Source organism: Scardinius erythrophthalmus (genome assembly GCF_964197995.2).
Source record: "Scardinius erythrophthalmus genome assembly, chromosome: 4".
NCBI classification, from domain to species: Eukaryota; Metazoa; Chordata; class Actinopteri; order Cypriniformes; family Leuciscidae; genus Scardinius; species Scardinius erythrophthalmus.
This window is the reverse complement of record NC_138224.1, coordinates 4,673,762-4,699,750: the sequence shown is the minus strand read 5'-3', so window position 1 is coordinate 4,699,750 and position 25,989 is coordinate 4,673,762. Positions and strand designations below refer to the sequence as shown.

Sequence of the window (25,989 nt, the reverse complement as noted above, 5' to 3'; positions counted from 1 at the left end):
TCACCATCTGTGAGAATGTGACTGCTGATTATGTGACGGAGGTTGTGGTCGTCGTCATTAGCGATGTAGACATTGCCAGACGAGCGGCTACAGTTGCGAAGGGTAAATTAGAGAAACTTGCACCTATTCAAGCCAGTTCATGCAGAGTTTAGGTCATGTTTGATGATTTGAGCAAGAGATTTGGGTAACATTTTATTTTACAGAGTCCTTGTTACACATGTTACATGAAATTACTGTAGAAGTAACTATAAATTAGGCATAATTCCATGCAACTAACCTTTAACCAAAACCTAATCCTAACCCTACATGTAAATGTACATGTAGTTAATTATTATTATTCAGTTATTAAATGTATTATGACACTGTAACATGGACACCTTCAACCGAGATTTGTTTAATTTTTTTTAGGGACTTGATATTTGCAGTTGTTCTTCAATATCAAGTTTGATTTTGTTTTATTTTAATTAATCATTTACTCAACCTCATGCCGTTCCAAACCCGTATGACTTTCTTTTCTCCATGTAACACAAAAAGATTGTACTTGCCACTCGCTAATATATGGGCTGTTGAGGACCAAAAAAGCACTATAAATGTATTATAAAAGTAATCAAATGTGCCATATTCCAAGAAGATTGAAAATCATATGATAGCTTTTTGCAACAAAAAGATCAACATTTTAGTCATTGCCTGATTAAATATAGTGCCTTTAGATGCAACATGTTAGGTTTAATCACAAAAGAACTTTGTTTAAATATGTACTGTAGAAGTGCGAATGAGAGCTGAAGGAATAGCAGATGATTTTAAGCAATTTTTTTTGACTGCTCCCATGAATATTTAATGATGTATCCCCATTTACTTTCATTATATGGAAAAGAGTTTGGAACAACTTGAGGGTGAGTAAATGATGACAATTAAATTTTTTGAGTGAAATGACCCTTTAATAATTAGTCTACATATCATGATTGAGATTTTTTTCTTTTTTTATATATTATGCAGCTTTAATAAGAAGGAAAAAAAACTTTGGTAAGCACCTTATGTATGGTTGATATGGGATTCTGTCAATACTCTTGCATTAATATATCAAGTTAAGAAAGTTTCACATTGAGCAAGCAATAACAGCCCACACTTTGCTGCTGAATTGCTAAACTCAGCGGAGTCCAGCATCCAAACTCAACTCTGTAGAGAAGCATCCATCAGTGAGGCTATTCCAAGCCATTACTCTGCCTTTGAGGTGCGGGACTGATTAAAGTTTGCATATGCTGAAGAGGTTGGGAGGCTTGGCTTAAGGCAGGGGCTGAAATCCCCAGAAGTCACTGCATCACAAGGCTAAGCAAAACCCAGCTCCTCTCTCCCCACCTTAAAGAGATTTGAATGTTAGTTTTTAATTTGACGAGTATCCACTTAAATCTTCAAAGATGAACTCTTAAAGCATATCTGCTCTGGAACAGAAGTCTCTGATCAGTGCGTAAAAAAAAAAAGAAAGTATAATTGCCGCCCAACTTCACACCGCCAATGCACACATTATAAAATCTACAGCAATTAAGCATATCTCACCCGAGTTTAAAGACGAGGGATGGCGTTGCTCACTCTTCGGATGGACGGCCTAGTGCGTTCTTCGCTTTGAAAATTGATTTCTTGTTCTAGTAGAGTGCCTGTCATTTCCATCTAAAATGGCTCAGAGAGAGATCTTCCACTCCCCGGAGTTGAGAGTAACCTCCATGGAGCTTTTCTCTGGACACTCAGAGCCGAAAGCTCGGAAGGATATCAAAGGAAACTGAGCTCTGTCTCCATTGGCAAGTCTCATTGTGTGGCTGATTTGGGATTGGAAAGGGAAGGTGGTTGGGGACGGAGATGAAGCGAAGCCCGGTTCCTCCTAATCTTTATCCCCCATTAACCCCCAGAACCGCTCCTGGGATCAGGTCACTGGTCAATCCCCCCATTTTGATCGAATATTTTTATTTAAGCCTTTTTATGATGAATGGGGAAAAAAAGTTCAGGCCATCAGTGGTTCACTTCATAGTTCTGGTCTTCTTAAACTCTCTTCGCTTCATTGTTTTGTCTCCAAATTAGAAAGAAGGATTTTTTTTTTTGTGGTCCAACTTTCCATATTCCTGTTAAGCTAGGTTTGGCAAAGGGCTTGCTGTGAGCAGATTGAAGCTCGAGTGCCTCCTTTTCTTGGACACATTTTTCTTGAAGTGATAAGAGGTTTGCAAAGTAAACTCTGGCAATGATGGTGGCACCTTTGTTCTCTCTTTTCCGGACATTCAGAACCAGATAAAGCGAAAAGCTACATGCTAATCTTTCTCAGTGGCATCTAGACAGCTTTATTTACTCACATTCTCAAAGACTGCGAGACAGAAGGAAACAAATCGAGGCCCGTTTGAAAAATAGAGCAAGACTTCATGGAGAATGGACAGTTGCCCCGAGAATAGAGTTACAAAAGAGAGTCTACCATCATTCCTGATAGAGGAGACAGACAGAGTCAATGAGGTTATTGATCCGGCAGGAGTGCTATGCTAATCAGCCGTCTGAATGGGCCGAGAGTCAGTGTCCTTCACTGAGACTTATTCTTTGGCTGCTAGTCTTTTTTGTCTTTCAATACGTAAACAGCATGTTTGATGAGCAGAAATCTACATGGTTTATTGTGGAGAAGTCACGAGCGCTGGAATGTTTCCAATTGAAACGAGACCCTCTTTTTGACATCAGGGCGGTCTGACATAGGTCTGACCCCGCCGGTCCAGATGGTGGGAATTAGGCAGACACTTTGCTTGCAGGTGATCATGTCCGATGCATTGGTCTCACGCCGTCTTCTCCCTCTGCGTTTCGCCGTAAGTCCCCCCCCCCCCCCCGTGCAGTCATGAAATGGATTGCAGTGTAGAATAGACATGGGTGGATTAGGAATGAATGGGTGCAGATTGAATATTTGAGAATGTGATTCCAATGACCAATTTCTGCCAATTTCATCATTAAGAATATGTATTAAATACACCCGAGTTAAATTAGAAACACATGTATGGACAATTGTCACATCAACTCCAATTGAGTTGACTACACTAGGATTACAACACAGAACATGCGATGGAAGCTGCTATTGGTTTCTTGCAGCCAATTTATTTAGAGGCTTTGAACCAACTGAGTATGAAGGATTTCGGCCTCCTGTGGAGTTGTAAGACTCCTAGATTATGTGAATAATTGGCCACAAAAAGGATTCATTTAAATGTAAATTAGATTAAATTAGCTTAGTCTTATTTTGTGTGTGTTAGTGTGTTTTATAAAATATGATTCTTCTTACAAGAGTTCCAGGATTTCAATGAGTTTCTCACATTTGATATTTTATATAAACAGCTAATGTTATTTTCGTCGGAAGAAAGAAACCTTATATGTTACCAGAGTTCTCCCCCGCAACGCTGTTTTGAAATGCTTTCTCCATTTGAACGCTTTGTCTGGCCTCATTCACAGGAAAAGCTTTACTACAAAAGATACAAGCCCACCGCTTTGTTCTTCACGATAATTTGATCATGGTTTGAAAAGTGATCTTGCGGAAGGAGAGGTACTAGAGCCTGGAATTTGGCTTCCCCGCCGCAAACCGCAAGCCCGTACAATCAAACTGCGTCACGGTTACCTGCCTTGATAGATGGTGAAACTGTTTGTTGTTGGGACGAGAGCAACCCGATTCGGGTCACATGTCTGTCTCAGACTGGAATGTGTTTGTTGGAGCGACCTTGCTGCCAAATCCAAGAGTCTCTGATTTCTCTCCATGGCGTGCGCTTCACTTTTGTAACCCTCTCTCATGAAAGCTGTGCCTTTGGGCCAATTCTGTGGTCACACTACCTGATTCTGAGGCTCGTGGAGTGATGTTGAGTGCTGAAGCCAGAGGGAGTCATGTGAGAGAGATTCCGTCTGCATAAACATGCCCTTCTTCTTCTACGAGAGACCAAACAGACAGGGTGTCCCTCAGCCCACCTCACCTGTGAAGCCTTTTCAAATCCTTTCCTGTCTGTCTCCCTTTTCCTTTTCTCTCGTACTTCTCCAGCTGTTTCCTTCAAGTCCTGTTAAATGAAACTCTCGGAGAGCAGATACTTTTTGCATCATTCTAAAAATAGTTTAGACTTCTGCCTCTTATTTTTCGAGCGTGGTGCAAAGCAATAGGCTAAACATAAAAATAAAACAAAAATCGAGAGCAGATCCAGTTGCTCAGTTTCTGGATTTGTTGCAACTTGCAATAAATTTTAATTTTCCTTGAGGTAGCATACAAGATCCATAATTGCAATTCAAATTATTTTTTTGACTGGAAAAACCAAACGGAAGTTCATATAACTGTGATTTTTTACTTGAAAAGCCAAGACGAAACTTGGAATGTTGGTTTGACAGCCTTGGCTTGTTGGTTGGTTGGTTGGTTGGTTGGTTGGTTGGTTGGATGGATGGATGGATGGATGGATGGATGGATGGATGGATGGATGGATAGATTTTATGAACTGGGGACAATTTTGAGATGAGTTGTGTTATTAACATTTGTACCACAGACATTAGCCCCATTCACAGAGAAATTCTGGTAAATTACCGTGAAATTACCAGAAATTTCTTTCCGGTAAAAACACAAATGTGCTGTTCACACAAGCGATGTCTTCTTTTTACCGGTAAGATACCATTCACACATCATTACCAAAATACCGGAAAACTCTGTGATCTGTCACTCATCAGAAATGACCTTTAAATGCTGAGCCGTTTGCTTCATCCACCTGGATGAGAAGAGGTGCTTTAGTTTCATTGTAGTTACTTTTTTTTTTTTTTTACTTCTGAGTGACAGGCGTAAGGGGATGATCACACAGAACGTGGTTTTGCTCTTAAAAACATGAGACGCATATAGTACTGCAGTTACAATCGAAACTGCAGAGCCGCAGCGATGATTAATGGAAAAGAACGCAGGGTCTCGAGCGCAAGACGCGGTGCATTGATCAGATGTTCGTCTAGCGCATGTTTACATATAAAAACGGTTAAAAGCAGTGGAACTTACTGTAAACGGCTCCGACAGAGCTTTATGATTGGCCCAAAGCAAACTTTTTATGTCAGCGCATTCTGAACTCGTACGTGTTTGTACTGGTAATTTTAATTCTTTGTGCATCATACCGGTAACTTACTGTTAATGTTACAACTTCTCTTACCTGGACATTTATTTATCAGTATTTTTGAAAAGGCCCTCTTCACACATGATCTTATAACGGTAATTTAGCAGTAAAGACTGTATGTGTGAAAGGGGCTGTTGTTAATCAAGCTTTTAAGTTTAATTTAAGTGAAATTAGTTTTGTTTAGACTTTATCTTCACTTTTTTCTCATCCCATTCCATTGCTTTTCCATTTGTTTTATCCAAAATATTTCTTTCGCCTGCTTTCTCCAGACCAATTTTCATCACTTAATTCCCTCTTTCTTTCATTCATAGCTTCGCTCTCTTTGTTATTAGACTAGTTTCTCCCTCTGTCTCGCCTGTCTGCGGCATGTTGCACCACACACACGCACACACACACACACACACACACACACACACACACACACACACACAAACACACAGGTCTGGACGCAGACTGACAGTGCTGGCACAGCACTGATTGAAACTCATGTCTCAAAGTTGCTAATGCTCACTGAACCATTTTATTGAAGATAAAGTAAATAAAATAGGTTTCTTTATGAGAATTCACTGAAATAGACCAGAATGATCTAGAAAACACACTTGCACACACGCTTCTCTGATTGGTTCATAGATTCCAGGCAAATGGCTGGGATGAGCTGTTTTCTAGAGGAATGGGAGAGCTAGGAATTTCACAAGTTCAATGTTTTTTGAGAGGGCTGAGAGAAAGCAAACGGCTCAATTTAAATCCGTTTTTAAGGAATGACTTTCATAAGTTCTTGAGGTATAGCGCTGATCTCAGTCATTGCTGTCAGGTGATGTAATGTAGTTTTTCTGTTTACTTAGTTTTAAGTTGTTTTAGTGCTACACAAGTCATTGCATGAAAGGCACAGACATTTGATATTTTTGGCTGTCAGAGTCAACAGAAGGATCTTCACCACACACTGCTGTTTTATACTGTAAAATAGTGTATAAAAATGACCCCGTTTACCTTTTTAAGGTAAATTGAATTCGGTATGACACTCCCACTTTTCACAATTCAATCAATTGCCGATATACTGCATAACATAAAGTCAAGAAATACATCACATTGCGTAAGTAAAATGTTGACTTCAAAGACATGACTTTAAAAATGTACTCTATTTACTTTAATAAATGTTAATTATTATAAATATGATAATATTCTAAATATTTTTAAAGTCTTAAAGTCTGTTAATCAATCTCAAAATTAAAAATCTTTCTTTAAAAAAAAATCTAATATCTTAGCCTACATTCTTCACGGTCCAAAAAAAAGTCCTGTTCAGAATTGTTACTCGACAACACATCACAATGCGGAAGATATGTGTGTTGCAAATGCCGTTTCGATTCTTTTAAATCTTTAACTGTACACAGTTTAATTCAGAATTGGATAAGAAAACGAGAAGACATCCTAACAGCGCTTTGTATTTAACAGAAACCACAGGTTTTGTCTTGGACCCAATCCGAAGAGGTTTGTCAGTCTATTGGCTGCATCTTGATCTGAATGAACAGCAGGTTTAAACACAGAAGCCGGACAATACAGGTCACATTCAATAAGATCCTTGTTCCTATTGAACCAAGTGAAGAATCATCCACGTTCTCTATACATTTACATTTGTCCAAATTTCTATAAAACCCCCTCCGAGCGCAGCATTCTTTCTCAGAAGATAAAGCCAGCATCAGAATGTGATTCCCTTTGGCTTAGAGGAGGTATAGGTGTCACCCTAATACATTAGCATTGTCCTCCGTTATAAATATTCTGCCAGGCCTTCCTCAGTCGGCTGCCTCTGAATGCTGCCACTCGCCGCATGTATTGTGGAGAGCGCCGGGCCGTTCTGAATCCACTCTGTCTGTCTTTTATCAAACATCCCAACGCTTTGATAGTTTCCTCATTTATTTAGTGAATAGTTGGAGAGGAAGAAAGAAGGAGAGAATGAAAGAATAGAGTTTTTACATTATGTAAATTGTGGCGGGGGGAGTTCGTCTCTAATCTCTCGCAGGCTCATCACGGCAGACGTTTGCATTTCGTGATACTGCCCTCCTGGAAACCATTGTTGGGATTTCTAGCCCCTTTCCTGCCCGGCTCAATGCCTTTTAGAGGATTTTAATACACACGCTTTTCCTCGCAACAGCGTTTACAAGCCACCATTCAATAAAACCTCAAGTACCTCAATGTTTCCTTTGACTGGTCTCAGGAAAAAGCATGAAGTATTATAAATGATACAAGAACATGAGAGCGGTAATGAGTGTATCTGTGTGTGCTTGCGTTGTATAATGCACTAATGCACTCCAAAATTCACATTTACTGGGTAGTGGATGAATTCAGAAAGTTTACCACCCGTTATCCACTGGCTGTGAAACTGTATTTTGCATTAATGTTTATATAAAATAGGAAACTTGCCGTTCATCATCATCATATGCTGCCTGTCAAATAAACATGAAGAGGCGTCACGATTTTATTTCTCATGTCTTCATTTATGATGGCTCAATGTGAGAAATATGTCACAATGTTGAGTATTGGAGAAACAAAAACCATCAGGCGTCTTAGATGAACTTAATTCGTGACGAGCACAGTTTTTGTTTTTAATGCATGCTTTTGTCTTTTATTCAATACAATCACATCACTGATTATACGTCCTCCTGGGAAGTTTGTATTTATGAGTTGGAAAGTCGTAATCAGGATGTCAGGTAGAGCCGCCCGATTCTGGATAAATTAGGAATCAATTTCAAAAATTCAGAATCAAAAATATATTTTTTTTTGCTTCAAACTGACATCAGGATTCTCCCACGATTCTGTACAGACAACTAAACAAAATAACGTCATTTAATAGAGTTTCTAATGAAATGTTAATTGCTGCATTCTATTTAAAATGTTTAATAATCTGAATGAAAAATCAGTCATGATGAATGATTCAATGACTCACTCATAAATACTTTGTTTTATTTACTGGATGAATCAGCATTTTTTTTAACAAATTAATTGAATAAATGATTCAATAACAAATACATTTTTTAACGTCACTTTTAGCCATCTGGTGGCTTAATGATGTAATTGATACAATCGTTATTTGAAGCACCATGTTATTCTCAGTAGGTGATTTACTCTATTTTGATCGCTTCCGTGGACATCGGTGTTTATATCAAACTATAATCTTTTAGAAACCATCATGATATGGATATTTGTAACACAGATATAATAATAATACTGTGTGGTTGAAAAGACTGTTTGTAAAGCTGTTTCATAACTATACATGACAACTGCTCTCTCTGGTTCTGATTTTGGAAGGTTTAATAGACACAGGAGAATCGTTGTCATTTAGGAATGAGATTGCGTGGGTGTTTGATTTGAGATTACGATCTTTTAACGCATAATTGTGCAGTTCTAATGGCAGGTGTGTTCAAGTAACTTTGGTCGGGGCAAGATGGCGATGAACATTTAAAAAAATATATAGATATATTTTTTTGCAGTCTAATTTTTTTAGCTCTACTTCTACAAAATGATGAATAAGGATTGTGTATCAGGTGTGTTTTTACCTTGTTTTTATTCAACATTGTAGTGGTGTTCATGTTTGTTCAACACATAAATACACTGTAACACAAAAAATTCCCCTAATTCAACTTAAAAACTCAACATCAACAAGTCATGACATGGATTTTTTTGTTATTATTTATATGTTCCTTGAGGTTAACTTATAATGTTAATAACGTGTTTTTGCACAAAAAAGACTCATTCTGACCCTGTCTAAAATGATCTGTTTTTAAGGAGTGTCTCTTTTAAGACTCGTAGGTAAACGGCCACTGTAACGATTGGCTAACGCCATTGCATAGGAAACCGTATCAACGCTCACTACTGTTGCATGTGTGTTAGTGTTTTAAAATGATTATTCATGTGAAACCTTCATTTACAGACAAAGCATAACAAAATCGTTTGCTTACGGTTTGCGATACAGCTGCTGCCAAATCCAATACAGTTGGCCACTTCAACTTTTAACACAAGTTTCACTTCAACTTTTAACACAACTCTCATTTACAAATCAATCTGCAGTCAAATGCTCTGAACAAACATATAATCCTCCCAAGCGATCTGGGACACCATTAAAAATAATGGACACAGTCCGACGCTCGCATCCATTGTAGGCAAGTGTCAGCCGTTAAGCGACTTTGAAAATGTAATTATTTTGATGAGTTAATGAAAAAACTGTTAAATGTTTACAAAAAAAATAGCAGTGAACAATCTTTCTGACATTGAACACATCATTAAATCAATGAGTTTCGTTCTTACAGTTTGTTTTAAACCATATAATGTTGCATTTTTTTTAAGTTCGTCAGCCAAATGACATGCAAATCCAACTTTAGTTGTGTTTGGCACTTGGGAAGTGTTAATTTTGGACTCTGCATGTACAAACACACTGTCTGTTCGCAGGACCGCCCATCATGCTCGACAACAAACTGACAGCTCTAATGCAGGGTAATTATTACCTTTAAGTAGGGATAAGAAAGGATTTGTTGACAGCAAATTGGCTTTTAGCATGCGTCTTGTGCACCTGCGTGTTGATCAGAGACCGTGATACACAGAGGTCTTTGTGCCAAGAACACTCTCGCACAGCATATACACACACTTACGAGTTTGTGCATATTTGCTGTTTCTCTCTCTTTATGAAACCACGCATGTCAACTAATGAGCTTCCAAAATATATAATTTACCCACTTCACCATGAGAACGAGGTGTTTGCGTGGCTTTTTTCCCTCCTCAAATTGTTTCCTTTCATTGCCTTGACAGCACTGAGGATTAGCAGCACAACTGCTAACAGCCATCAACGTGTTTTCACCGTTGTGTCACATAGCATGTTTTTTCCCCTTCCCTTTTCCTCCCTTGATTCACACTGCAACTAAAAATGAAAAAACAAAACAATCACTTCAACCTCCGGTGGCCCTTTCCAACGTACAGTGAGTTAAATGGTTTGTAAGACGTTTAATTAGTGAATGGTATAATCATTATTCATCTCATGATTAGTTGTATAATTTTAAGTGAATCTCCTGCCTTGAGTTCTGTGTTTCATAGATCAATAGATTTAGAGCTGCAATAAGGGGGTGGACTGAACAAAATATCCCTCTGATGTTTTTTTTAGCAGACCAATCTCTCATTTATTTATGTAATTAGCTTTCATATATCCTTAATTAAATGCACATTTAATCGTACAGCATACTGGCGACAACGCTATACACTTTATTTTGCATGCAATATTTAATATAGTGTTTAAGGACAGAGCATGCAATAAATAAATATTTAATACAGCATTTCAAAGCAAATTTTTCAATGTGAACTACACAGTCAACTATTTAATGCTGTTAAATCTGAAAAACAACATTAAAAGTGTTCAAAGCTTATTTTACTTTGGTGATCTAGTGTATTTATGAGTGGAATGGGATTTAAAAAAAAGGGAATTGATTGGATTGTGAATTGTTTTTATGTAGTTTAATTGGAGGGGAGGAACTGAAAAATAAGAGAGCTTCATGTCATCCACAAAGAAAAGTTGTTTCAGAGGTGGAGCAGGGTTTACATTTTGACTTGAACATTTTGACCAAAGATTATACAAATTGAATATATTCTACATAAATAATAATAATAATAACAATTGTATGCACAATAAGACCAAGAATGTATATTAAGAAAGTAAAAAGGGTCAATTGTATTGCATACTAACCCTATCTTTGATAGTTTCATGCTAGTTCACACACAGAAAGCAACTCTGTAGTGTTTGATGATCACGTGATGTGAAGTGTTACAAGGCTTAAATGATGGCAAATCCCTGTTGTCTGCATTACAAAACTTATTTTTTTCATACAATAAATGAAATCCTCATGCTTTTCATGACAAATTAATCAGATATTCCATGCTGTGCTTTTTGGAGATGATCAGTAGTAAATGGCAGCGTGGCATGCTTGTCAAGACTAAAGCTATCTGCTTATTTTCCAGTCCAGAGCCACAGATTAGGTTACGACAGGTGAGTTTTGTTCAGGTTTTTTGGATGTAACTCTTTACAGACTTGCTGAACCGCTGCTTGGAAGGGTCTTACCGTTATTCACTCTGATGTGTATTGCCCACCGCTCCGCCGAGACGTTTCTCTGTCTTTAGTCACCACAAAGAAGAAATGACAGATTACAGGCTTTTGCCAGAGAACATATCAGTCTGTGGGCTTCCTTGGGTCAGGATCATGCAATCCCAGCACTTGAGGAATGCCCAGACACATCACTGGATGGCACTGTTTCCATTTTTTGCTCTCTTGAACCCCCTCGGCTGGATCAACAGGGTTTGTTTTAAGCAGGCTGAGAGCACTTGAAAAAGCAGGAGTTTTAAGAGAGCCGAGGGCTTCTCAAAACTCTGTCCCATCGCGGCAAGCATAGATCCTAGGCAATAAGATCATACCGACCAGACTCCACTGTCTGGAGTGGGTGGTAAAACCTGAGGCCCAAAGTGAGAGATAGAAAACTATAGTGCTGCTTCCCTCAAAGAATCCAGAGCGACTGCATTTTGTTAATTGAAACGGGACAATGCTGTCTAGTTGGTCTGATTATTTTATTTATATGTGCATATTTAAGAGGATATCATTTTTTTAGGATCATACCCTAGTGAAAAATAAATGTACTAAAATGTAGGCTATTTGAAATACATTTATTTTATACTACAAATACATTTATATATTTATGCACTTATTATAAATACACTGCAATTGTACTGCTGGTATACTAAATTGATATAGCCTACATTAAGTCTGCTAATTGGAACAACTAATTTTGCACTTAATGCACTTTAATTATCCGGAAATAGTGCTGAGGTCCAACTAAAGATATACAGTAAATTATGCTAAAGTGGAACTGTTGCTAGTATACTTTAGGTACACTTTAAATATCTTGCATTTAAAGACTGATATTATACAGAGATCATACTATCCTTACTAATAGTGATATTGAAACACATTTTAGGACTAATATTAAGAAATGTACATTGTGCAATAAAGAAGTACTCCAAATAAAGTTGAATTATAAAATTCATATCTGTAAGTTTTAAGCGATATGCCAGTAAATATGTTAATTGATTTGTAGTATACTTAGTATGAAATAAATGTTTAAATACATTTTGGTATACATTTTCTTTTTTTCACTATATTTAAGTTGAAGTAGTTTGAGAAGAGAGGAAAAGTTGATATGTCCTGCGGTGTGACAGGCACCATCTAAACTATTTTATACAGCATTTACTAATCATTTTTTATCATTATGCATGCAGCTTTTATGAGCTCATATTAAACAAGAGACTGCTTTAAATATTTGTGCATTTAAAAATCTTTTTGACAATGAGCTTGTGACTAGTTATGGTACACGTTCCCTTATGTATTCATATGACTTTTAAAATGACTTAAAATAAAATCATAATTTTGCTGAAAAAATTGTATGCATCATCTATTTCCATAAAAAATATGATTTGTTTTTTTTATTTTAAAGCAAGATTTGAATTATTTTTGTATTTCCAGCATTCATCCCTTCGCACATTTTTACAACAGGAATTTCGTGGTTATTCATCCGTTTAAATTAATTAAATTAGATTCCTCTGATGCTGCCAGGCGTTCAGATGATAATTGCATCAACACGCCGAAACATAATAGCACTCTGAGTGTTTCCAGTGCAGTTCATTTCAATCTAAATCCAGAGCTCCTCTGGCAAGACCGTCAGAAGACCCCCTCATCTTCATCTGGAACATCTCCTCCAACTTAACAATTTATCAGGGGCCAACTTGTAAAACTGCGGTCGGAGACGTTTTGTTAATGAACCGTTTACAGAATCCTCGTAGCCAAATGGTAGTGCTGATATTTGACATGCTCCAGCTGTGAATTCCCTCCGCCGCAGATCAGGCTCACGATTTCTAGACAAAAGATCGCTCTGCGGAATGGACGCTTTGAGTCTGCCATGCAGTCGCACCTTCGTAAATAAAGGTGGGAGTGTAATTGAGTGATGTGCGCCGGGGGAACGGCGAGAGATTGAAGGCTGTGTACTGGTAAATAGATAATCACACAAAAGTAAATGGGGTTTTCAAACCTCAATCTACTCCGCCAGCGTGAGCTCGTTTGCATGTTAATCACCGCAGTGATTTCCTGCATCACGAGGAAGTCCGCGCTCTTTCATAACCAGCTTTTAATTGCATTTAAAATGTCACAGAGGTGAAACACATGTAATTTAGCCATAACTGTGTCCAAATTAATGGCCTCTACTCAGGCGTTCCATTCAGTGGACTCAAATGAGTCTGTCACCTTTTGTATTTTGATCCCCCCCACCCCCACCCCCACCCACTTAGATTTTTATTTATTTGAAATGCATTAGACAGCTTCTGAATATATCTCAGCGACGCTACACGTGTCTGTTTCCGAGTGCGTGTTAATTTATGAAAAGCACCATTATTTCCAGGTTATTTCTCCTGAATGCATTTGCGAACATCGCCCCGGACGCTGAGACGGATAAGATTAGACAAGGGTGAAAAAGTCAAAGGTCTAGATTTTAAAGAAGCCCAAAAAAGTTTATTTTCCTTCATCACCAGGTGTTCTAGCACATATAAATTACTGAGATGATGTTTCCATAACAGAGCGGAGGGCACTCCAGAGAGCCAAACCTGCAAAACAGACCTATTTAATTTTTCATTGAGGAGGACCATCAGGAGCAATAAGCCAATATTCTCCTTCCCTTTTCCAGATGCTTTCTCTAGCCTTGCATCTTTCCAAACCCTAGCCTTTACATTTTTTCCAGAAAAAAAAGGCGGTTCTGCCGAGACCTACATGAAAGAAGAGAACTGTTGAAATGTTAATTTTACCATCTGCTGTCGAGGCCTGCTACCTTTGTGCGAGCGAGCTTGTGTGTGTGTGTGTGTGTGTGTGCACTCTCTCTCTCTTTCTCCCCGTCTTATATTCCCAGTGGTTCTGTTCTGTTTTATGAATGTGCTGGTATTTTGGTTGTTTGAAGTTTTTGGGATCCGGGAGTTTGAAAGTCAGACTTAGAAAAACAGAATGCCACAAGACGCACTGAGTGACAAACCGATTATCCTGCCCTCGTAGTCCTGATAGCGCTCGTCCCTTCTGCGTGTTGAAACGGTTAGTGGCTCGCCCGCCCCGGTTTGGGTTAGCCTCAGCATCCTGAGCACTTCGTGTACCAGTAGCATTTTTGTACCAAAAGCATTTTTGCTGTGCAGACATTGATTGAGGTGTGGTGTTTTTTTAAAGTCCCCCATGAAATGATCACATATTTATTATTCATTCATATTTGCAGTCTCTTCCAGGGAAATCGTGCAGCACTGCAGTTTTTTTATCCAATCAAAGGCTCTCTAGAATGTATATATAAAAACTATAAAAACATAAATATATGTAGTTTATGCATATGTGCATACATACATACATGAATGTATACATTTACTTAAAAAAATGGCTATGGAATTCATTTAATTCATGGGCAGAGGGACATTATTATTTTAGAGAGAATTTGATTGGACAGAAAAAACTGTGCAGAATGAGAATGATCTTTTTTTTTTTCTCTGTTTTCCTGGAAAGGAAAACAGACTAGAGCCAATGATGTTGTCTCAGCTATGAATAAATAAATAAAAAGAGCTCATATTTTCTCATTTTATTTGTCTTATCTTATTTCAGTGTAAACATAATGCTTTACATAACGAGTAAAGCTATTTTTTGTTAGGATGACAAAAAGTTTTGAAAGTTAATTTTTTTAGGCTGTTCTACCTTAGCGGTCTAACAGCACTTGTCAATGTCAAAGGATCGAGATGGGCAATTAAATCAAAGAAGGCGGGGCTTACTGTCTCTGTCACAACATGACGAGAGTTCATGGAAAGATGTAGGTATTAGACAACTGTTTTATGATAGAAATGTTCAGCGACCGACAGTAATAGACTATTTAGTGATGCAAACTATTCAACAATTTCTAAAGTTTCATGGTTTTGAATTGAAAATATGCTATCATGATTCATGTAATTCATAAATGAATGTGCGAGACAAGAAACATTTGCGTTTTGACATATAAGACATACAAATAAGAGTGAATGTGTGCACTTTTTTAAAATAAAATATCATTTTCAAATAGTTTAAATTGATTACTTCATAATTAGACATAGAACAACTATGTCGTCTGGTAGGTGCTTTTCAAGGTGTCTTTAACTTGCTCACTGCATTATGATTTTGCAAATGTAGCTATGCAGAGTTGGTCCACCCCTTTTCAACAAAAAAAAAGAAAAAGAAAAGAGCCAACCGAAACTCGAATCCCGTCAAAATGATTTTTTTCTCATCACGGGACGAAGCTGACACTTTTTAAACAACATTTTATCAGGTCCGCCGCTGGGGTCCCTGCCAAATGGACAGATTCCATTGTGAGATTTGATAGTTAGCAATTAAGCTGAGACATCCTGAAATGCGACTGTGTGCAGAGTTGCAGAGCGTTTGCCTTGGCCGGGATGGGATTGTTTAGTCTGCTCTCATTGTGAAGCAGCGCTGTTTCTGAGCAGCAGTTGACGGTTGTTTGCAAAGCGCGGGGGGAAAATGTGAGAGGCCACCGTTCCCTGCCATTTATTTATTTTTCCCTGTCCTTGGAAATTATTTTTTTATTCCTGTTACTCTATTCTTTGGGAATTATTCTTTTTTTTTTCCTATATATGTGGCTGCTGAAACGTAGACTTTTCATGACCTCACTGTGCAGGCTGTGTTTCATTAATGACCAGCTCTGTGGTTTGGGTCGAGGAATAGTTTTCATATGACACCGTCTTGCATTAGTGCAGAGCAGCAGCTGCAGAGAGGCTGAACACAGCCAATTCTGTGGCTTTGAAAGGTGTGAAAAGTTCAAGTCCCCATTGCAAGAGCCTTGCATTTATAATTTGCATGTGTAAATTTCTCTTCGTTCATGGATGTGTATGTGTGTGTGTGTGTGTGTGTGTGTGTGTGATCGGAACTGCCGGAGACTTGTAAAAAAAGTTACCTGCTAATGAATCATTTGTCTTTGATTTCGTCGCAGCTAGTCAGGTGACTTTGGACGTCAGCTCCCTCTGGTTTGCCAGCATAAAGCCTGATTTATACTTTTGCCTGGCTCTCCCGCCGACTGCGCACGCACCTTCCCAAACGGACAAGGCGTTTATACTTGACGCGCTTATCGTTGTACTACTCTTTGAAACGACAGGGGGTGACTCGGGAGTAATTGTCCTTTAAACCAACAGGAATCAGACAATGTTTGTTTTAGTACACTTCACCAATACCACAAAAGAATCTTGTAAAACTCAGTAAACCTTGAGGTTATCACTTGTGACATCAGAACAAAATATATAGATACGAGAACATGTATACAACTAAATTAAACGACGATCTTCACTAAACATTTTCATATAATTTCGTGAACATTTTTATTAAACATGGACCTTTATATTCATTAAAAGGGCTTATTTCTGCTATTGTTGGCTCATTTTTTAAATGTAAGCAATTAATTTAGACGCGCCAACTGCGTGCCGGTACAGACGTACATGCATGTTCAGCCAATTCACTTCGAAGTCTTGCATATTCGGAAGCGGAAACGCGCAGAAAGTTAAAAAAATGCTGTGCACACCGCCACACGAAATGGGGTTGCATGCTCTTAATGCGCACTTCCGCCCAATTAGCAGTGCTTCGCCTTCCGAGAATATAGTTCCCTGTATGTATACGGTTAGAAGATGGCTGTCTCTCATGTGACCTTGTTATTTGTACACGCTGTGACTATACAAATCACAACATGTAAATAGGAAAATGTTGGTGTTATTTTGTCACTTATTGGGAGCAGTATGCTAGCTGGAGCTGTTTACCTCCAGTCTTTGTGCTAAGCTAGGCTAGCGGTGGGTGCGTCAGACAGAGTTACGGCACGCACAGAGATGAGAAGGGTATGTATGGACTTATCTAACTCTGGAGGATACGGGGAATAAGCTAAAGTCCCAAAAAGTCGGCGTGTTCCTTATTACTTTAAGTAATTAAAATACATTTGAGAGGTTCAGCTTCTCTCTGGCACATACATCAGTGGCAACCGTCCACCCCAATATATTTCTTTTTCAGGAGGAAATCATTCTTTAATTGACTGTGTGGCATCCAATACGAACCACTTTATAACACAAACCCGAATGTCTGTGTATGTCTGCACATTGGACTACTGGAGCCACCGTTCGCCAATTCTGCACAGTATTAAATGTCCTCTGGGGAAAATTTGCATCATGCATGTTTTTGTAGATATTTATTACTGTTGCATTTTGCTCGCATGGAGGGATGGGTTGTTAGTCCAAGGGTGTAGTCTGAGCAGTTGGGGTCGAAACTTGTGAGCCTGAACAATGGTAGGATTAGCTAACAGTCCAGCTATGTGCAGTATTTGAAGTCGTGTCTGAGTTTGTTTGGGGAGGTGGATGTGCGTTTAGATGACCCGACAGCAGCTGTTGGGCACTTTTAAACTGTCAGAAAATCCTTCCATTTATTTACTCCCTTTCTGCCTTCCATCCAGTAAAAGGTGTAAAAGAGAGTCTTGTAAGTGTTAAACTCCTAATGAGGGGGGAAAAATGGAAGTATGTTGTAGGCTTTGGTTCGATGTGTGAATTCAAATAGGTCATGGTTGTAACGTGCACAGTTTCCTCTAAGATTATACAATATGTGTTGACTGTGTGTGTTTGTGTCTGTAATGTGTGTCTGAAAACACTCATTAAAGAGTAGCACAGCAGTGAATCAATTAATTAATAAATGAATGTTCACTATCTGCTGAGAATGAAAGCACAGCAGAATGACATCAACATGTGTAAACATTGTAATTGCGTTTTGAAAATGCAATTTGATTGATCAAAACTTCTACAATGATATTCTACAATGAAAAGGAGAGGAAGGAAAAAAATACATAATTTAGTCAAAATCTTCTAAGGGATAATAATGGTATACAGTTTTAAAAAGTGATTTTTCATTATTGTTTACAACAGCATCTTTATTTTTATAGATATTTTTGTTATAAGAGTCATTTGCAACAGCTGAATGTATCATTTTTGACAAGCCAAACATTTTAGTCTCTGAAAATTTAAGTAAACTTTATTCCGTAAAAAAGTATAATGAACTGAGCAAAAAGCACGTCTTGCGCACTTTTTATAGTTACCCAAAAATCAAACATAGTTCACCTCTCACGCACGTTATCACGACACTAAAAACATCGACATAATACACTCATGGGAATCAATCACTTCACTGAATACTTGCCGGCTAGAAAATACTCGCTGAAGTTGAATCTGAATGATCAGGGAACTGAATTACTTCACACTGCATGCTAAAGAGAATAAACACCTCTCCAACTGAAAAACTGGAAACAGGAAGTTGTACGTTATATTTTGACTTATATATGTATGTATGTATGCCTGTACAACTGTACTTTTTGTTTTAATTCGTGACTTCTCATTCTCCGGGAACATTTGATTTGATTTATTTGAAAACACTTATTGTGGCTTGAAAAGCCCTTTTCCTGAGCTTTGGCTTCTGATAAAATGTGTCTAAGCTTTTTACCGTAGAGCAATTTGTACTTTGAATAGAAGTTGCCATTTATTAAGTTTGTTGCACTTTTTTTTGATTGGCCTGTATTTCAAAATCAAATTGGGACTGGTGCGTGTTTCATAGCAAATGCTTCCATTTTGAACCCTTATTACATTTCATTTATTTTTTCTTTCCTTTTGCATAAACAATTATAATTTTGTTCTATTCCAGGAATTAATGGAAACCATTTGCATTTAAGGGAAAATTCGTACATGCAGTGCTGTTTTCAATGTCATCACAGGCTACTTTTTTGTGGCTAAAATGACAGAAGACGGCTGCTTCTAAGTACCGCACAAGCAAACTGATAAGTGAATCATTCCACTCTCTAAACCCTTTTTATTGGGACTTTAATAACCACTGTATTATAAATTATAATGTATTCCTCCATTTGCTAATGCCCTTCAATATAGCCGCCTAAAACGTAGTCTGAAGTTACTGTGGCTACCTTTTCAAAGGCAAATCAATTACATGTTTTTGGTAATGCACCGTAATTCCGCCGTCAATGGACTGGCGGATGAATTGAAGCGATTCAGAGAGAAGTGGTTGTTCCTGTGATGTTTTTTGTTTGCACTCTGCGCTATTGACTGCATCCAATCAAGAGCAAGTATTCATCCTCCATTCCCACCATAATGGAAACAGGTTGTTGCAGGCACCTGATTATGACCTCCAGTTATGCTCGGCTAATGGAATATGGAGTTCTCGCTCATCGTATGTTGTTAAAGCAATTCTGGCCAAAAGTTTTCCTCAAACTCGACGTTAAAAGAGTTCGCCATTTCTACCAAATTGCAGAGCGCAAGACTGAAGAAGGATATCGGAAGGGAGATCTTCAGGAAGTAAAAATTGCCACTTGCATACTGTCTTTGACCGACCGCGCCAAAGCTTCACCACTCCACAGGAACATGTGCCGTTTAGGAAGATATAAAGGAGTGATTTTATTACCCGGTGCATCTCTCCTCAGAAGCGATTTCATTTCTCTTTTCAGCCGCCACAGGAGTCTTTATTTGATCTCATATTCCTGAATTTAACTGCTTCAAACTGGCCGGCCTCAGTTTATTTTCATTTGGAAAACACATTTTCTGTTCAAGAGGACACGGGGGTAGTTGGGATTGAGGTGGGGGCTGTCAGGGTCTGTGTCGAATGTAAAGGTCTTCTTTTAGTCACTTTTCACTCTAGATTATTGGAGTCCATCTTTTCATTTTCTCCCACCACTAGCAGATCCGACGTGTATCTGCCGTGCCTACAAACGAGACCAGTGAGTCTTAGTCTTTCACATTGAGTCTTTGTAGGATTTCTGAACTATTCAAGGAGCCTGTCTGCTTGTTCACAGGTTGTTAATGTTCAATATGTGGGTATTTCTTCAACTTTGCACACTCTCAATATAGGTAGTTTTTTTCTTAAGCAACAAATGTCATTTCAGCTTTTTGTGGTGAAAATATATATTTTTTATTTTTTTCATTTGAAAATCCATCTTGTTTAGCTTAATTTAATTCATCCAGCATTTTATGCTTGCTAAATGCACACAATTACACCCTAAACCCTAGTAGGTTGGCAGAACTAAAAAAAAAATGAGGTATTCAGTTTCCTCATTTAAGTTAACAAACTCCATGATTAAGTTAGTAGAACTTAAAATTTTGATTCTGTACTCAACATTGGCTAATTAAATGTTGACTTAGCCAACTCATACAGTTTGACTGCATCAACATCAAATTGAGTCAAATCTTTTACATTTAACTGCTAGATAGCAATATCATACTTGCATGTCTTAATATTGCAAAGAAACTATCACGATACATTTGCATGTACGCAGCATGCCATAAACATATTCTATATACTGAACCCCATACTATTTTTACTACTGTATATCTTTCTATGGCAGGAATAGTACGAGTAGTTTGATAGTATGCGGTTCAGCAATAATCTTAAAATGTTACTGTCCGTCTTCGACCTAACCAATTAATCATTATTTAGGTTAACCTATTAATCTTGTGCAAAACCACCACACTTAAGTTTAACATGTATTCTCAGTATGCAGTCTGATGCAAAGCATGCTGGGAACTAGAACTCTGTTGCACTCATTTAGTTTAAGTTCAGCTTCACATAATCAGTTATTGAGTTCACTTAACTTTTTCCATTAATTACAATGACTTTCAGTAATATTTGAGTGAAATAAACTCTTCTCATTTGGTTAATTTTGACTTGTTAATTTCGGGTTTAAAGTGTAAATAACATTTTCACACTTTTTGCATAATTTGACAGTTGCATAATTGATTGATTGAAAATGACACTAAGTACATTAGTATACTGTTTTTTTACTTTATTAGAGGCGAAATTATTAATTGTGATGGAAATGATGCTAGTGATGCAGTCGTAATTTAACTGGAAAATAATATAAATATTTGTACTTGAATTGAATGGTTAATTTGAACTTTTTATGTTAAAATTTTATGTTTTTTTATATATATATATATATATATATATATATATATATATATATATATATATATATATATATATATATATATATAGTATAACATTTAAAGTTTGGGTCTATGACATGGATAAAACAATAAAATCTTGCCTATGCTTATGACAGTTTTAATGTGTCCTTCATAAAACAAAGAAATCTGTTTTAATAAAGATCAAACTTTCGGCCATAAAACTGCTTATAGTTGAAGAAACAGCCATTTGTTTCAGAATTGTGGTTTGGAGTTGTGGTTGGGAGTTGCGGTTGAACTTGCGTTCTCAGGCTGTCTGATGCACCCAAACAACTTTTCCCTGCTTCAGATTTTGTCATGTGTTGACACAGATGTTCAGGCGTGTGATCCAGCATGAGATGTTTTAAATATCAGTGTGGGGTGAGACCGTCTAGTCCAAACAGGGCTTCCACCTCTCTAGAGTCGGATCATCTGGGACCGGGTGCCTTTATCAGGACTTCAGTGTCTCTGTCTGATTCTCCTGCAAGTAACAGCTCTCTGACCTGTCTGATGACAGCACTATGAAGACATTCAGCAATTTCAGAGACAAAAAAACCCCCCTCAGCCAAACCTGCCCCTCTTTCTCTCATATTTTTTTTTATTTGGCTAGCCTCCATTCAGCGAATTACCTCCAGATGTAATTCCTATCCCCGCCCCCACTGAATTAGTGGCTAGTAAAAATTAGGTTTAAATTAGCTGTGGCATGGAGAACGGTTAAGTTTAAAATGTCTTTATAATGAGTTTATTATTCTTTGGTGGGATTCCATTTTCCTGAATTAATTCTCTCTCTCTCTCTCTTTTTTTTTTTTTTTAAGTAATTTACTGTCTGATTGAATAGCATCAAACCTCTGGATTGGATGTAGCTCATGCTACTTTTTGGGTTCTGGTGTAATGTGAGAATAGCTTAGATGTGTCCAACTTTCCTGCTGCTTTTTATCACTGTTTTTCTTTTTTCCCCATCTTTGTGATTTCATAAAAGAAAAATTAAATGTTTGGAGTATTTGTGATCTGATTGTGTGAATTTGTACACTTTAAAGGTAGTGTTTTTCGAGAGGCTAGCAATAGCATGCTAGCTTTGAAAGCATAAGATCCCACACCCTCCCTCAGAGCGCCTCCAAAGCCCCACATTCGGACCGAATTCAATGATTGGAAGAACATTTTATGGTCCTACACCTTCCACAGATGAAATACAGTATATACATATATTTACATTTAGACCGCTAAACTTAGTGATTACTATCAGGATGTGAAGAGACTTTCAACCAGCATAACAAAAAAATAATAATTCTGGAACAAAGCACCTACCCTGCCTTCAAGTAGCAAATTTAACAGACTAAGACCATTTAAATGCTCAAGCATCTCTATAATATTGTGGTTAGTGATTTGAACAAACCTTTAACCCTAAGTATTAAACTTCAGTCTTATTGAGCAGAAGTACGTGTTATGTTTCTATGAATGGTTTTTGGCCTCTTGATTTGTGCTGCTAAGCAACTGCTTCAAAACCACACATAGCAACACCTTGGCAACGGAAATGGAAAAGAAAGAAAGCTAGGCGTGATACTTTGTATTTTAGTAGTAAATTCCTAGCTAAATTGATGCATTTTAATTTGAAGAATGAAGAATTACGCAGACAGCAAAGTTCTTTACTGTTATAAAATTAGATGTTTTTTGTAGTCATTTTGATAACCTTGTTGCATTAAATGTTTTTGTGTAAAACCATTTATTAAACGTATTGTTTTCTTTATTTATTTTTTTGCTACAAAGATGTCTTTTATCTTCCGAGTTGTTTAAGAGTCTTTAAAAAAACAAACTGGACATAACCGATTTTAGAGGGATTGTTTGTTTATATTTGTCTTGTTGACAAACATGTTCAATATATTACCAAAACTGTTTTCTTTATTTTTTGTCACAATAATCTATGTTTTTAACCCCCTGTCTTTCATCTTTTGAGTTGTTTAGAAGTCTAAAATTCAAAAGTATGACTGTTTTTAGAGGGGTTTTTTTGTCATGATGATAAATACGAAATGTACAAAAGACCCAGTTTTCTTTATTTTGCGTCTCAAAAATCAATGTTTTTTTTTTTCTCCCGTCTTTAATCTTTTGAGATGTTTAAGAGTCTAAAAAATGAAATGTATGATTGTTTTTAGATTTTTTTATTTTTTTTGTCATGTTGACAAACGTGGTCATCGTTGAGTGCTTGTCATGTTGCCTTTCATCTTATTACAAGTTTGGCAGCTCCAAGCGCATCAAATACCCATTACCTGCGTATCTCCAACAATGCCACGCTAATACAAATTACAGCCTTTACAGTATGATAATATCTCTTGAGCGAGAGAGGAAGTCGGCTGCCATTCAGTTTGCTTTCATCTGCCGCCAACCTGCCGCATAACAGGTAAACTGCTGTGAGCTGCACTTGCTTGTATAAATTTACCCACACAGTCAAGTCTTTGATTTCATCAACTCATCTAATTCAAATGCGCTTTTGAAGGAGCTTACATTTTAAGGGTAGACACAGAAGAGCCAATTTAACCTGGAGTGTCTGTCTCGTTCTGCGGGGCTTTCTGTTTGAAGTGGCCGGTCAGCTTGAACTGTCTGACTTCTGTCATTTCGATCTCTTTTATTTCTCCACTGAAATGTATACTTCAATCCTCCCTACAGATGCCAGAGTGGAGCAGGTATCATTAAACGGAGAAAGCGAGAACATCGCCGAGTGTTCGCCACGGCTGCTGGTGCTGTGCGTTGATGAGAGCGGACTGGTTTGTTTTCAATAGGAACTGAAGGCAGGGCCCTTTTCCTGGGGCCACTCGCTGCGCCTGTTGATATTGCGTCGAGCAAACACTCTCTCTGGGATGTCCTGTCGGGCGTCCGGCCAGGGTCGCAAATGAAAGTCACATGTGAGGAATCCTGCACAGGGATCCTCTGAGCTGAAGCCGGCCCCCGCCTCGCTCCTGGCCCCTGAGCTTAATTAGCTTTTTAATGGAGGTGCCACCAAACGTAGCTTATTTACCACCGCAGATAGCGGCTTATTTTGATGTGCGTTACGACTCTGAGCTCTTTGAGACTCGGGGTTGTTATTTTCAGAGTAATGCTGTGGATTAAACGCACATCTTATCTTGCGCTCTTGTGATTGTTGAGCTTTGCTGCATCCCCCTCTCTTGCCTACTGAAGTATATATGCAAATACATTTGGACACTATCATTATAGGCTGCTTAATAGGACTTCATTAAGGTTCCGCCATGCAAGGCAAAAGGAGGTTGCCATGGATACCGCGGCGCTTAAGTACAGTATATTATAATGTTTAGCTGCCTGTTATATAATCATTGTGCTCTAATGGTCCATTTCAGGTCATATCGATCGGCGATGAAGAGCATCATAAAGATGAAGAGAGGCCGGTCTTATGAGTTTGCCATTAATCTCTCTTTTTCTTCACGTTTTGCAACTTAAAAAGAGAATTGGGGTATGGATAGATCAAGTCATGGTAATCGAACTGTGATTTTCTTGCCTTGAGAAATGGTAAGAATCACCACAGATGCAACAATCTTGAGCTAAAAACTGAAATAGGCTTTTTTTGACCATACATTTGAAAAATGAATAGGTAACACTTTATTTTAAGGTGACGTAGTTACACGTTACTACATGTACTTACTATAGTAAAAACAGTAAATAATGCATAATTACAAGTAATTATTTGAGTAAGTACAATGTAAGTATGTCACCTTAAAATAAAGTGTTAACCAATAAATATTAGTGGATGATCTATTTCTGTTTTGTACATGCCAGGGCAATATATTACTCATATCGGTGTACATAATATAATAAAATAAAATAATACGTCATAATTTAATGGAAAAAAGAAAGATAGGCTGTAAGTACATGAATGCAAATATGCATATATATATATATATATATAAACATATATATTATTGTTGGTCATGCTGTTTGTAGATTTTGACACAAGGGGGAACTAAAACTTCTGTTAGTTGACCAAGCAGGTGGTTATTGACTCATTAGGGACTTAGGTACTGTTGAATTTGCAGTGTTCTTTCTGTTTAAATCCTGTGCATGTATATATTTTCTGTATACATACAGACCCACAGCTGAGAGTTTATTAGGGCTGTTTACAAGCATCAAGAGCGTTCCACAGGCTCAGTCATCAGCCGAATGGATCGGAGGCGGAGATGAGCTCAAGTGGATAACTCTCCAGCCAGAGAACAGCTTTAATGCTGCCGGCATTTCTGTGAGGCCTGAAACACACATCAGACTCTCAGTGAGTGCACACTGGCTCAGCGTAATCTGCTGTTAGCTCAGTCTTTAGTGGTGGTCAACCGGTAGGAGTCTTTCATGGGCTGATGCTGGTATCTAGAGAGCAGGGTGGCTGATATAATACCCATATACTGTGAGGTTTATAAGTTCACATTGAAAATGCATGGAATTAAAAATCTAATCTAAGTTTTGCATTTTGAAAGAATAGAAAGGAAAAAAAAAAGAAAAAAAATATATATATATATATATATATATATATATATATGTCACTGATTAAATATGCAAATTCGTAACCATGATCATGTGATTGTACAGACGGTCATATTTTAGGATTAATTTGGATCATCTCCATACGTGGACAAACATAATCAAGTATTATAGTGGAGTTCATGCATGTTAACTCGATTTATATAATTTGTCCCAAAAAAATATAGATTTCTAGTGATCCCAACTTTATATATAGTACAATTGAATGGCCACAAATTAGGTTTGTGCACCTTATTTT

General features: G+C 37.7%; 1 protein-coding gene across 3 annotated transcripts in view; it reads left to right on the top strand.

Moving 5' to 3' along the window:
• foxp2 (forkhead box P2) overlaps window positions 1–25,989 on the top strand; it is a 104,370-nt gene that overhangs the window by 9,368 nt on the left and 69,013 nt on the right. The gene's annotated exons all lie outside the window — the stretch shown is intronic.